A 14,538-nucleotide genomic window follows, 5' to 3' on the forward strand; every position below is an offset into this window, starting at 1 on the left:
AGGTTTGACAGTTCGCAACTAAGTTTCTAATAACTGCAGCGAGGTCTTTCGTTGCTTTAAATTCCTGCAGTCCGGGGGGGGCAGACTTCCTTATTTTTTGCCCTCCCGTTTTCAGCCAAATTTTCAATTTTTAAAGGTTCCTAATTTTTTTCCCTTCTTACTCACGGGAATCCAGTCCAGATTTTCTTTTCAGGAAGGAATCGGCGCTCTCCGCTAATGGCGACGCGGCTTCACTCCGCAGGCTGGGTAGCGACTCTCAGCACCGCGCTCACTCCCGATGCCGCTCCGGAGCCTTTAAAAAGGCTCTTTCACAGTACCGGGGGGCGCAAAGGTGCCCACCGAGTCTCCTTGCTCTCAGGCTTCCGCGCCTGAGATTTTAGGGGTCCCCCACTCGCCGTAGCGGGTAAGACCCGAACTTGCGGAGCAGTCCTTCTCCGGAGCTCGGAGGTAGGACCGCCATTAAGCGCTGGCACCGACCGGAAGACTAGGGTTCACTCTTTCAATCAGTCAGTTCTTCTCAATTCCAGGGGATCTCAAATCTATTTCTCCTGTGGAGGAGCCACCTTGAGGGCTTCCACCGCCTGAGGTGGGGCCTTCAGTGAGTATTGTCCCCATCCTCCTTTCTACAGCGTTCTGTAATGGCAACACTGAGACTAAGGAGAAAGGCAGGTGGGTACTGGCAGCACATCGTTCTCCCTAATAGACGAGCCTCCACTGCCCTAGGCCCACCATGCCAGGCAGCTATGGGCAGCCATTTTGAATTTCCCACAATGTTTGAGAGTGATGCTAGCAAAGCCAGGAATTCTAGGTATGAAAGAGTTGCTGGAAGCCCCACCTCTGCTATCAGATAAGACCACATCAGCAGGACATCAGCATAGGAGATGAACTTTGCAAGAGTCCCCTCAGACTGGGAGTCAATCCTTTCCTCCATCTCAGATAGCAGACAGTTTACATTCACCCTTCCTTCTCCACTTCCTCCATCCTTTTGCCCCTTTCTTCCCTTTCACCTTCATATTCCACCTTCTTTGAGCTCTGTGCTGCCTACTCCCCACTGCCATCACTACGACCATTGGCATCACCATAACTTTATAGCCAGTCTTCAGGAATGATGAGGCACCACATATGAAAGACACCCCATCACTGGAGTTACTTGGGATGGAGCATTGGAGAGGGAGTGCTTTCACCACCTCTAGCTGCAATCCTCTGCCTGCCCCCAGGCTATTTCGCAAGAGTCTGTGAAAAGCAAGACAAATATTTGTTTCCATCTTAACCTAATGTCCGAATCCGATGAAGAGCCTGTAGACCCTGGAGATTTTTTTATTAAGTGAGCTAGATTCTTATGTAAGTGACTTGCTATTTTTGTCCAAGGTTTAGTGATGTGTTTTGTAGAACTAAAAATACATAACTAAAAAGTTAAGAAAACACACATTTCCCTGCTCTCAAGCCCCATTAACCTGCCATGTACTTTCTTCTGCACTTCCTTTCCCATCAGCAGTGATTGACCAAAGAGTTTATATTTACTAAAGAAAACAAGGGAAGCTCCTCCTCACTTTTTCTTTCAGTCATTTCTGACTTCAGAGTCCTGAACTTGTGACACTCTAGAAACTTGCATCTCTATGATCCACAGTGGCATGAAACTGAGGGAAGGTGAGATATACAGGGCTACGTAATACAAGTAGAAAGGTTGTAGATTATTCCAATCCATCTCAAACAGGCCGGTTGATCACATGGATGAACAACTTCAAAGACAACTCAGGACCAGGCTGAGGCACAGGACATGTGCCTATTTGGATCTTAAGACCCACTTTGGAGGCCCTGCTCTCCAGGTTCCCCCTGCAATATGGTGAGGTGGAGAGGCTGCCAGGAGAGGCCTTTTCAATAGGGACACCCCTGTGATGCAACATCCTTCCAACAGAGGCTCACCTGGCACCATATTTGTGGCCTTTTCAACACCTTTTTTATTCAGCCAGGCCAGGTTTGTTTATTTTGAGATGATGGTGAGTTCTATTTGCATAGCTTCAACTTTTTAATGGTTTCAAGGGTGGTTTTTTTTCTTTTTCTTTGTATTTTCTTTACTAATTTATTTTCAGCCCCCTGGAGAATGCCATGTTATGGGGTGACATACAAATATCATTAATAAATTCAATAGATGCCTTTTGTTTATTTGTTTTCCTGCATTGACATTCCATCCTTTCTTCCATCATGGAACCCAAAGCTTGGATGCATGTGGTTCCCATCTGGTTGCCCATCAAGGCACTGACCAGACCCAGATCTGCTTAGCTTCAGCAAGGAGGTGATCTGATGTACCTTCAGACCATACCATATCCCCTTAAGAATCTTTTAAAAATATGGTCATTTTCACAAAAGTAAGTTACTGGACCTTCATTTGCTAAGCTGCTAATGCAGGAAGTGTGTGCTTCAAGGCAAAATTGGAAGGCTGTTTAACTTCTCCTGTGTCTGTCAATTTCCTCCCACAAAATGCCGGCCAATTCCCTTCCTCAATTCCCTCCACTACTCCTTCTCATTCCCCACAATCACTGGTCGGAAACTTCATACCCATGATAGCCTCCAAAGCCTGGCAGAAGAAGTAAGCTTTTAGCCAATGCTGAAAACTAGCTAGAGCAGATGTCAGTTGGATTTCCAGTTGATGGGCATTCCAAAGGGGAGGTGAGTCATCCTTCCCACACTCAAAAGAGATGTGGAGATAAGGCCCTCTTTTCCTGATTACCACTAATATGTCTGCAGCTCCAGAAAAGGACATTGTTGCACTGATAATGTCCCCTAGGTATCGTTGGCATGGGCGTGTGTGTGTGTGTGAGAGAGAGAGAGAGCTTGCTTACTCAGTTTGCAGCCTACCCCAGCTTCTGCAATACACAGGAGACTTGGGAACTTTTACAACAGGGCCCTTTATTACAACCAACCACGAGAAGATTCTAGCACCTGAGGAGCCACAAGCACGCTGCCTCAACTCCAAGGTCTGAATCAAAAGAGATGCAGCAAGAAGATTGGGGCTGAGTCAATCTGGTGCTCCTACTGGTGCACTCACACAGGACACCCCGCCCTCCCTGGTAAGTAGCAGAAACACCACTCCACCCCAATTCAGAGAAAGAGACCCTGCTCAAGCCTACAAGAGGAAAGGGAAATTAAAGCTTGCAGACTGTCTTAATGCACCACAGAACTTGAGTAATCTGTTCCAGAACCCAGCTAGGAAACATCAGGAGCAGAAGAAGAACCTGCTAGATCATGTCACTGTTCCGTCGTTTCAAGCATCCTGTTCACACAGTAGAGACTCAGGTGCCAATGGGGAACCCACAATCAGGACCCAAGGGCAAGAGCACTCTCCCCTCCCACGGTTAGTACAAGTGGAACCCTTACATAGAATCTTGATCCCAGTGGAGTTACCTTGGTACACAGGCAGATGGCAATGTTGAGCATGATGGAAAATGGAAGGGTGAGTCTTAATTTTAAGGTTTTGGAAACATAAGCTAAACACTTGCCACCACACCCTAATTGGGATGGCAATTATCTTAGATCTCCATCTCACAGACAGGATGGTTGCAACACAGGGAGCAGAAGTGACAGTTCTCAAGGCTCGTATACATCAACTGTGGAAAAAAATCATCATTTTTTCCTCAGTTGCCTTTGCACGATAAGAGACATTGAGGTTGCAGAGATGTTGCCTTGTCCAAAGGCTTCATTCAGCTCTGAAGCTGAAATGTAATATAAAAGCTGGAACAAATATTAGAGACGAGAAGAAGAAGAGTTTGGACTTGATATCCTGCTTTTCACTCCCCTTAAGGAGTCTCAAAGCGGCTAACAATCTCCTTTCCCTTCCTCCCCCACAACAAACATTCTGTGAGGTGAGTGGGGCTGAGAGACTTCAGAGAAGTGTGACTGGCCCAAGGTCACCCAGCAGCTGCATGTGGAGGAGCAGGGAAGCAAATCCAGTTCACCACCGCTCTTAACCACTATACCACGCTGGCTCTCTAACTCCCCACAATCTACTTTGGGGATAATATAGAGCAAATAAGTTTATTTCCAGGATACCTATTGGCTATGTAGGAAATTATCCCAAGTAGTACTATTCAGTGATAGGGAGATTGTATTCTATTTATCAAGTGCAGTCAATGTAACCATTGCCTATAACTGGACTAACTGCCCTGCTTTGAGTGGGACATCCCAGAATTACAGAAGCCATTGCGGCTTCTGGCTGGAATGCTGGAATGTCTCATTTTGACTCCTGTGAGAGCACAGTCCCAAAAGATGCACATTGCGGGGGGTGCGGCGTGCTCTCACGTGATGCAAGATGGTGGACCTGAAAGGAAGCCATTTTGGGGGCTGTGCTCTTGCACAAGTTCCCTGGCTCCTGTGAGATGACAGCCACAAAAGACACCTGTTGGGGGAAGAGGCTATGGAGTCTCAAAGTTGGCTACCTCCCACAAGATCACAGCCCCGAAAGACACACAGCCTGATTTTCCTCTGAGGCATGTTGAAGAGTATGGAATAAAATCAGACCTCCAATTTTGGAGAACTGGCTGACCAAAATTTGAGTCATTGCTTGTGTGGTTAAGTTGACCAGTGTGTTCTGGATCTGAGAGGATAGACAGATTTGACTGTTTTGTTGAAAATTTGACCTTTTTATCATGCATGATGAGGTACAAGGAAATTTAAATCCATATGCTTTGTTGGGGAAACTGTGAGCTATTCAGTTACAAACTTAGTGAAGCATCTTGGAATATTAGTCATTATTAATTTCATTAAACGTATCAGATTTTTCAAGGTTGTTGTTGTTTTTTTTAGCACACTGCTAAATAAAAGACAATAACTATCGGCAATGGAAGTTTTGTATGTCGTGACATCTTCTTGAATTTTAGCCTGTATTAACCACTTGGTCTAAAGGGGTAGGAGGTGAATTTTCAGAAGGCATACTCCTCAAATAAAATAACAAGCTGGGTGTTTACCACCACCCTAAGTATTTTTGCCAGTAACGTGGAAAAAGAAGGTTCATTTGTGGAAAGTTGTTGAGGATACACAGCCCAAGGCTGTCCAGAAGGTATGTCCATCCTTAAGGCTTTCAAGTGACTAGGGGCCCGTTTCTGTATGTCATTCCCAGGTCTGAAAACAGCCTGGCAATAGTTAGTGCACACATCTATTTCAGTTATAGGAGTGCCATGTGGGGTCATTCCTATGTCACATAAACATAATGTGGGAAGCTGCTCTCATGCTGCTCCATAATTATGCTGTGGACCTTGTATACTTTTTCTAGCTTCCAGAACAGGCCATAGACTGATTTGACCCCTTTTGTCTGCCTGCCATTTTTTCAGGGGCTAAATATAAATTGCAGAAAGCTCCTATCTCCTAGCCTTTGTGGTGTTTGGAAATGAACTTAAATGAGGTTCACCCATTGCTGGTTAAAAATCTCAGCCATTTAAAATGATCCTTTCTAATTCTGGTGCTCCCTTCGGTAGAAACATCTATCCACAGTGGCAGGTATAATGATGATTTCAGTCTGTACAAGGAATGGTTATTTATCATCATCGCCTCTCTCTCCTCCTCCCCACCCCTCTGTCGTCCGGTCGCCTCTTTATGCAAATGCCCCGCTCCATCTCAAAAGGGATGCGAAGCTATAAATAAAACACAAGAAGCTATTTTGGAGGAAAGAAACACTTCTTGTTCCTTTGTGTAAATATCTATTATCTCCCCCCATTTATTTCAGCTTATCTAATCTCTGCAATAAATTCCCAAGCTATGGCCAAATAATTTCATTCAGCTTTTACCAAGAGCTTGGGAACACAATGTGCAGGCTCTCTTTGGGGAGTGGGAGTTACCGGCCCCAGATAGTCTGACAAATTTGTGGAGGATAAGCAGCTACCAGCCACAATGGCTGTACTCTGCCTCCACAGTTGGAGACAGCGATGCTTTTGACTGTCAAGGCTACAGGAGAAGAGAGGGCTCTTTGTGCTTGAACATCTTGGTAGCCACTGTGATGCTGGACTAGACAGGCCATTGGCCTGATCAAGCAGGCTCTTCTTACATTCTTAGGCCACACTCTGTTATGGGCCTCTCATTAAAGGTAAAAGGTAAAGGGCCCCTGGGCGGTTAAGTCCAGTCAAAGGTGACTATGGGGCTGCGACGCTCATCTTGATTTCAGGCCGAGGGAGCCAGCGTTTGTCCACAGCATGGGTAGGCAAACTAAGCCCCGGGGGCCGGAACTGGCCCAATCGCCTTCTAAATCCGACCCGTGGACAGTCTGGGAATAAGTGTGTTTTTACATGAGTAGAATGTGCCCTTTTATTTAAAACACATCTGTGGGTTATTTGTGGGGCATAGGAATTCATTCTTTTATTTTTTTCCCCAAAATGTAGTCCGGCCCCCCACAAGGTCTCATGGACAGTGGACCCGTCCCCTGCTGAAAAAGTTTCCTGACCTCTGGTCCACAGACAGCTTTCCGGGTCATGTAGCCAGCATGACTAAACCGCTTCCTGCACAACAGAACACCGTAACAGAAACAAGAGTACATGGAAATGCCGTTTACCTTCCCGCCGCAGCGGTGCCTATTTATCTACTGGGACTTGCGTGCTTTCGAACTGCTAGGTTGGCAGGAGCTGGGACAGAGCATTGGGAGCTCATTCCGTCACGGGGTTTTCGAACTGCCGAACTTCTGACCGGCAAGCCCAAGAGGCTCAGTGGTTTAGACCACAGTGCCACCCGCATCTCAATAAGCAGATCCCATTCCCTCATGCTTTCACTTGGAGTGACTCAAAGTAACTCAATGGGGGTTCAAACCAGAAAAGTCATTGTGAGCATGTTCATGCACAAGAATTCCATGTTGTAAGGTTTTTTTTCCTGCCACACCACAGCCCTATGTGCCCCACATATTTTACCATGAGCCACTCCCTGCTGCTTGGATGCACATGTTACATTGTGTCTGAGTGTCTTTTTCAGTACAGTGGTACCTCGGGTTACATACGCTTCAGGTTACAGACGCTTCAGGTTACAGACTCCGCTTACCCAGAAATAGTACCTCGAGTTAAGTACTTTGATCCAGGATGAGAATAGAAATCGTGCTCTGGCGGCACGGCAGCAGGAGGCCCCATTAGCTAAAGTGGTGCTTCAGGTTAAGAACAGTTTCAGGTTAAGAACAGACCTCCGGAACGAATTAAGTTCTTAACCCAAGGTACCACTGTACTTCTGCTTTATGGTGGAATGGCTGGATCCACTGTTAGTAGCCATGAGCAGGGCAATGTCATGAAACCAGCCAAATTGAGGGTAACTTCAGTGATCCTGGGGCTGCAAAATGGGCACATCCAATGTGTTGCAATGTTGCACTGTCCTGCATTTCAAAGGGCTACAGATTGCCTGTGGAGATCATCTGGGCCCACCTTAAAACACGTTTTGGAAACTTCATGTACTTCAAAAGGCTGCTGTCGGCATGCTGGATGGAGCCCAGAGATTCAGCTATTGGTTTCCAGGTGCAAAGAAGCTAACCTTTCATAAAGCCCCAATTGGCCTAGGCCTGGGATACCTCAGGAACTGCATTCTTCCTTTACAAACAGGCCTGGGAGTTGTTTCAGAGGCTCTGCTCTTTGTTGCCACCAGAGGTTCAGTGGAAAGGTTTATTGGAGGTGGTGTTTAGTTTAATTCATTAATAGTTTAATTCATTAATTTATGCAGTGGGGTGATGCTTCGGTAACACATACACATTTAAAAGCATGAGGGAGTTGTGGGGCCATGTGGGCTAGTATTTCCCTGGCTAATGTTGTGCCTGGAGGCCATGAATCTGTGCATTCAGTCTGAAGGGTCTCTATGTGCGTATTGGACTTATGCACACAGAACATAGATCCTTGGATCCTGATTAGGCATTGCAGTGCTGGTTATGTGTTCTTTACATGCAGGGGATGATTACCATCTCAACCTTCCTATTGTAACACGTGTAGGCTCTGTTAACAACTTGAATGCGTGGAAGTCACGGCCTCAATGTGTCCCTATCCATGCATATGTGATATAAATAGGGACTCAGCAGACCTGCCAAAATATCGATTGGCCAAAAGGAAAGTGCAGTATGTGGAGTTACAGAAGCGCTATCATATCACAAAGGAAACAATCGGAGCTTGGTCAAGATCATGGCGAAGGTCAAGGTGGCCTCAGGAATATTGACTTTCAGCTAGGGATTATCACGCTGGCTCTTGAGGGAGAAGCCACAACAAGCCCACATCCTTTCCTTTCTGCTGATAACAGCAGATAAAGCGAATGGAAACTCGCATGCCAGATTACACACTTGTAGCTGACTCTATAAGCAGCAAGTTCAGGAGGTTGTTAGCAAAGAAATGTCAACGCAGAGCTATAAAGAACAGCACCCTTGGGAATGGTGCTTTAAATACTCTCCAGAGCTCCAATGAGCTCCTTTTCCCAGGATGGGGACTTTGCTGTCTAAAGAGTCCTTTGCGGGTTTCTTTCTTGCTTTAATCTTTTTTTAAAATATAAAAACCTTAAGGTACAGTCATACGAGAAGGCTGGGGGGGGGGAGAGAATCAGGATTCATTTATGGTGCCAAAAGAAAACAGAACAGGGTAATTGCTAGAGGTGGTGGACCTGTGGCCATCCAAATGGTGTTAAACTACAACCTGGTTTATCCTAAACCATTGATCATGCTGGCTGGGGCCACTAGTGCCCCATTCCTGTGCTAGAGTAAGGTTGGAATCCTATATACACTGACTAGGGAGTAAGCCCCATTGGGTACAATGGAACTTACTTTTTAGAATTGCGCTGTTAGGCTGCAAATCTACCTGCCTAGAAGTCAGCCCTATTGATACCAATTAATGTCTGACTAAGGGATGCGGGTGGCGCTGTGGGTTAAACCACTGAGCCTAGGGCTTGCCGATCAGAAGGTCCGTGGTTCAAATCCCCGTGACGGGGTGAACTCCCGTTGCTTGGTTCCAGCTCCTGCCAACCTAGCATGTCAAAGTGCAAGTAGATAAATAGGTACGGCTCCGGCGGGAAGGTAAACGGCGTTTCTGTGCGCTGCTCTGGTTCACCAGAAGCGGCTTAGACATGCTGACCACATGACCCGGAAGCTGTACGCCGGCTCCCTCGGCCAATAAATCGAGATGAGCACCGCAACCCCAGAGTCGGTCACGACTGGACCTAATGGTCAGGGGTCCCTTTACCTTTACCTTTAAACCTGGATAGATTTATTAACTGCACGATGCTAATTTGAAGATCCAATCAAGACCAGCACTTACCATGCCAAATCCTGACCAATGTACTAACACCCAATGGGATCCCTCGTTCAAGGTTCAAATTTGCTCAGCAGCAACCCAGTTAGGCCTAAAAAGTGAAAACCACAAACTCAAGGTTACAACTGGAACTGATCACCCAGTGTATTAGTGTACAAAGCTTAATAGTGTTATGAAAGCTTTCAGAGTTTATAGAAAATAAAATAAGTTACATTAAAAAACTGAAAATAAAGCAAATGACATATGATGAAATTTTAAGCAACTTAAAGCAATTTGATACCATTTGTATGAAGTAATTAACCTCCTCCTAACTTTAGGGACAGGGGTGGCACTGTGGGTTAAAGCACAGAGCCTAGGACTTGCTGATCAGAAGGTCGGCGGTTCGAATCCCCGCGACGGGGTGAGCTCCTGTTGCTCGGTCCCTGCTCCTGCCAACCTAACAGTTCGAAAGCATATCAAAGTGCAAGTAGATAAATAGGCACCGCTCCGGCAGGAAGGTAAACGGCGTTTCCGTGCGCTGCTCTGGTTCGCCAGAAGCAGCTTAGTCGTGCTGGCCACATGACCCGGAAGCTGTATGCTGGCTCTCTCTGCCAATAAAGTGAGATGAGTGCCACAACCCCAGAGTCGGTCACGACTGGACCTAATGGTCAGGGGTCCCTTTACCTTTACTTAACTGCCTGCAGCCCATCTAGTTGGGAAACAATTCTAAGTTACCTATAATATGAGATCAATGAAATTCATAGTTACCAATCCAAGCTAATCGGCTGGGCTAATCGGCTGGGCCTTGTGGTCTTCAGCTGGGTGCAGCAAGGCAGGTAGCAAGAAAGAAGACAAAAGAAAAACCATGCTATTCCTCTCCAATACGAAATAGCTCAAAAAACTAAATACAGTGGTATCTCGGGTTACATATGCTTCAGGTTACAGACGCTTCAGGTTACAGACTCCGCTAACCCAGAAATATTACCTCGGGTTAAGAACTTTGCTTCAGGATGAGAACAGAAATCATGCGGCAGCGGCGTGGTGGCAGCGGGAGGCCCCATTAGCTAAAGTGGTACCTCAGGTTATAAACAGTTTCAGGTTAAGAACCGACCTCCGGAACGAAGTAAGTTCTTAACCCGAGGTACCACTGTACACATTTTATATTGCTGAGTAAGTGGACTGGGGGGCTGGACCTTTCCATTAATGTTGCTTTAATTTTATTACTTCCTTGGGAAGACAACCCACATAAGACATGGACTCTGAGTAACCATAGTCTATACTGAAGTGGGGCAAGAGTGCCCAGGACCCCTGCTTCATCAGCAGCTCTCTACGCGTGGCACTCTGACACACTTCAGCACTTCCTTGCCAAAACAGGTTATGCCTTCACCTTTGTTGCTTAATGACTGCTTTTCTGCTGCTCTTATCATCCTTCAGGATGCCAACATTCTGGCAATTGGCAAAATCTAGCATGGCGTTCCAAGCAGCTTGCACAAAAACAATGCAAGGCATAAAATAGGGCCATCCATCTTAATCAATCATGGCTGCTCTAACTGTGTGCATTAAACTGACAGTAACTGCTGGTTGTGTAGGCCTAGCAGGGTGCGGATTAACACATGACCCTCTGCAAGTTCTAACTGGGGACCCACAAACCAGGCTGGACTTTTGAGGCCACTCTATCTGCTTATTTATTTAATAATAATAATAATAATAATAATAATAATTTATTTATTTATTTATTTATACCCCACCCATCTGGCTGGGTTTCCCCAGCCACTCTGGGCGGCTTCCAATTGTATTGTAAAATACAATAACCTATGAAACATTAAAAGCTTCCCTAAACAGGGCTGCCTCCAGATGTCTTCTAAAAGTCTGGTAGTTGTTTTTCTCTTTGACATCTGGTGGGAGGGTGTTCCACAGGGCGGGTGCCGCTACCGAGAAGGTCCTCTGCCTGGTTCCCTGTAACTTGGCTTCTCGTAGCGAGGGAACCGCCAGAAGGTCCTCGGCGCTGGACCTCAGTGTCCGGGCAGAACCTTACATTGCTCTGGGTTTTAACAAAAACAAACAAACACTAGAACACTTCAGAAATCTGCAGGCCGTATTTTGGACAGCTCCTCCTTGTAAGGCCTACTTGAGGTCTCATGTCAAGCTGCAAAGTTTTTAAAAATATAAAACAAGAACACTCAGCAACCTCTTAATTATTTTAAGGAACAGCAAGAAATAACGCCTTGCTTCCCCCCCTTCAAAAATATACAACTATTATAGATTTTGGAGTTATTGTTGGCCTAATAAAGTTAGTATTGCCCTAACATGGATTATGTAGGAAAGTTAATCCTTTTACTTCTCCCATTAAAAGCCCCTGGCCCTATTTTTCTGCAAAATTTAATCCACTCTGGAGGGGTTCCTATGCATGTAAATTAATTCCACTTTAATCAACAGGGGAGGCGTTAGACAGTACTTGTTTTTAGATATCCCATTACAGTGAATGGAAACAGAGCTTCATAGCTTGGAGCACAAAGCACAGACTGAAGCAGAGAGCAATTCAGAGACCAAATGGATTAAAAAGAAAGAAAGATGCAAATGCAAAACCAATTTTGGGGCCCATGCGCACCCATAAAATATACAAGGGTTAAAAACAAACAAACAAAGCTTTCGGACTTACACTGGAGCTAAGGCAATACTGCTTCTTTGCCATGACCTTGACACTCCTCCCTCCTGAAAGGTTTTGCTTCTAGGCCCTGAAGCTGGCAGTGCACTAAGCCTTTTCTTGGCTGGAGTTTCTATCAGGGCTTGGCTCTAGGAAAGGTGGAACGTTTTATGAGAGTGGTTGTCAAACCGGATCACTACTTCCATGCACCTCATCAGCCTTTTTGTTTGGACCATTTAGGAAAACATGGCCTGCTCTTATTTCATTTGGGAGCTGGCTCCAATTTGAATGCACTGTTGTGGTTCAGTAACTCTGGGTACTCTTTGGCTAACTCTCAAACTTATTATTCCCTCTATGAGATGAGGATGGAGGTAATGGGGACAATGAGTTCTCTTGCTTAATCACTTTAAGGGGGGGGGGGAGCAAGAAAAATGAGTTTTTCCAACAGAAAGAGCAGCTTAAGAAGGGAGAAGAGAAATGGTCTGTTTATGTAGACTCTACATTGTGGAGGACGTAATGAAGTTAAGGGAGAAAAACTATTCATGGCAAATAGTACATGTAGTATTGTGATGCAAAATTAAAAGGTGCTGTTTGCAGAAGTGTTTTCGCTTCATTTTTTCCCCTCACCACAGAATTCATTTACCACTGACTGACCACAAGTCTGGGACCAGCTGGCTTATTTTGGCTTACACTGACAAGTGTTTACCAAATACAGTAGGACCTCAGGTTAAGAACTTAATTCGTTCTGGAGGTCTGTTCTTAACCTGAGGTACCACTTTAGCTAATGGGACCTCCCGCTGCCACCATGCTGCCGCCATGCAATTTCTGTTCTCATCCTGAAGCAAAGTTCTTAACCCGAGGTACTATTTCTGGGTTAGCATAGTCTGGAACCTGAAGCGTCTGTAACCCGAGGTACCACTGTACTTGCTATCATGGTTCATCCAGATGTGGGTCTTATATCACAACTGAGTTCTTCCATTCCAATGTTTCACTGTACCTCTTTGATATCTCAGCTTCCACATATTCCATTTCCCCCCCAGTCATGTATATTCATTGCTATTCCACCATTTTCCATCCACACCAGTTGACAGAATTTGATGGAATGTATCCTGAGAGGGGGTGGTTGTATGTCTCTGCAATCATAAATCATGGAATTGTAAGGTTGGAGAGGACCTCCACTCCTCTGCAGTGCAGGTATCACACTAATGAATCCCTCACAGATGGTCATCCGACCTCTGCTTAAAAACCTCCAATGAAGGAGAGTCTACCACTTTCTGAGGGAGTCTCCTCCACTGTCAAACAACTCTTACCATCACAAAGTTCTTCCTGATGTTTGGTCGGAATCTCCTCTCTTGTAAGTTGGATCCCACCCTCTGGAGCAGCAGAAAAGCTTATTCCATCTTCCTTGTGACAGCCCTTCAGATATTTGAAGCTGGCCATCATTTCACCTCTGTCTTCTATTCTCTAAACTGAACATACCCAGCTCCCTCAACCATTTCTCATAAGGGTTGGTTTCCATATCCTTTATTGTCTTGATTGCCCTCCTCTTTACGTGTTTAAACTCAGCAATATCCTTCTTAAACTGTGGTGCCCCAGAACTTGACGCAGTACTCCAGGTTGTGGTCTGACCAAGGCAGAGTAGAGTGGTACTATTACTTCCACTGATCTCACACTATACTTCTGTTGATGTATAACATAATCACTCCCCTCACCCTCCACTGCCTTTTCTCTCCTCTGGGCCTATGCACTGGCATTTCTGTATTTGAACACGCACGCACCTTTTTAAATTAAAAGTGTGCAAGAGGAAAGGATACAAGTCTTATTTATCATGTTTCACAATGGGCCAGATGGGAGCTTTTGCAGCCATCCAGGCCTCTCTCTGTGGCTCTCCAAGCTATGCTTCCTCACCAGCCACACCCCTTAACAACCCTTGCATCCTCAAGTGTTTTTGCCTGGCTGGAATGTGTCCTTGCACTTGCCTGGATGGGGGATGGTGTGGGGGTGTGGGTGTCGAAACAAGCCAACTGTAAAAATTACACTCACTGCTTTTCTCACTTTTGCCTGCAACCCCCAAGGGTTGCCCAGAAGGGAATGAGGCCCTTGGACAGAAAAAGTGATAAATGCAACGAATGTCATGTTTACCTTTGTATGGCAGATGACGCAATCTGTTGCCAGCACTGCTACCCAGCACAAGAGGTCAACACCCACATACAGTGGTACCTCAGGTTAAGAACTTAATTCGTTCTGGAGGTCCGGTCTTAACCTGAAACTGTTCTTAGCCTGAGGTACCACTTTAGCTAATAGGGCCTCCCGAGCCTTCGCCACACAATTTCTGTTCTCATCCTGAAGCAAAGTTCTTAACTCGAGGTACTATTTCTGGGTTAGCGGAGTCTGTAACCTGAAGCATCTGTAACCTGAAGCGCCTGTAACCTGAGGTACCACTGAATATGACGGCTGGAGCTTAAACTCCAGCAAAGTCGGACTGCCCTAGTGGCGATGTGAGGGGGCAGCAATTGGGATTGACTCTACACGCCCCCACCCCCGAAAAGCTGAAAAGCTGGGCACTAAGGTGGGGGAAGGATGCATGGGCATTTAAAAATTGACAAGGCCATTCAGAACCCTGTCCTGATCCCTAAATAGCTTCTTCCTAAGATGCATCTGGAGCCGATAACTAGGCAA

General features: G+C 45.8%; 1 long non-coding RNA gene across 1 annotated transcript in view; it reads right to left on the bottom strand.

Annotated features, from left to right (window-relative positions):
* The window catches only part of LOC144327228 (uncharacterized), a 34,458-nt gene extending 22,506 nt beyond the window's left edge, over positions 1-11,952 (bottom strand). Inside the window, exons 1-2 of the long non-coding RNA XR_013392164.1 lie at positions 11,875-11,952; positions 9,243-9,327 (exon numbers count right to left, since the gene is read on the bottom strand). This is a non-coding gene — a long non-coding RNA (uncharacterized LOC144327228). The remainder of the gene's footprint in view (positions 1-9,242; positions 9,328-11,874) is intronic.
* Between the last annotated feature and the right edge of the window lie 2,586 nt (positions 11,953-14,538).

This window comes from Podarcis muralis, chromosome 3, assembly GCF_964188315.1.
Source record: "Podarcis muralis chromosome 3, rPodMur119.hap1.1, whole genome shotgun sequence".
NCBI lineage: Eukaryota > Metazoa > Chordata > Lepidosauria > Squamata > Lacertidae > Podarcis > Podarcis muralis.